Below are 804 nucleotides of genomic sequence, written 5' to 3' on the forward strand. Positions count from 1 at the left end.
CCACTGCGAGTAGCAGAGTGCTGGACTAGATGGACTCTGGTCTGATCCAGCTGGCTAGTTCTTATGTTCTTATTTATTTGTTTATTTTTTTAAAAGACCTTCAATCTAATTATCAAAAACTCTTCCATTCCCCCGGCCAGGAGAATACAAAAGCTCCACCAGCAACTCCCCAAAAGCAACAAACCTTAAACCATCAAGAAGCAAAGATAAAGAGCAGATAAAACCCCCCTCCAAAATAAAGATCAAATTCCCCAGAACACAGTAAAACTCCAGAAGCACCAGACCTTAAACAAAGCAAAGAACAAATAGCCAGAAATACCAGAGAAAAATCTTCCCCCCCAAAACCAGAGGTGGGATCCAGCAGGTTCTCACTGGTTCCCGAGAGTAGGTTACTAATTATTTGTGTGTGCCGAGAGGGGGTTACTAATTGGTGAGTTTTGCCTTAGTTAACGCCTCTCCTCTCAGCAGTAGCGCGCAGAACTTGAAGCAGTCTAGCAGGAGATGCACCGGCATGTGTGGCAGCCTGCGCCTGCGTGCATTTTGTTTCCCGCCCAAGGACCGGCGCAGCGGCTGCATCCTTGCCACAGCCCCACCCAGGAATGCCCCGCCCCAGGAATGCCCCGCCCCGCCCCCGTCATGCCCCGCCCAGCCCCATTGGCGCTACGCCACAGTTTGAATCCCACCACCATGGGAACCTGTTACTAAAATTTTTGGATCCCACCACTGCCCAAAACTATAGTTCCCCTCCCAGACGACCCCAGAACTCCCCACCCCCCAAGCAGCAAACCTTAAAACTGCAAAAGA

This window comes from Sphaerodactylus townsendi, linkage group LG03 (assembly GCF_021028975.2).
Source record: "Sphaerodactylus townsendi isolate TG3544 linkage group LG03, MPM_Stown_v2.3, whole genome shotgun sequence".
NCBI classification, from domain to species: Eukaryota; Metazoa; Chordata; class Lepidosauria; order Squamata; family Sphaerodactylidae; genus Sphaerodactylus; species Sphaerodactylus townsendi.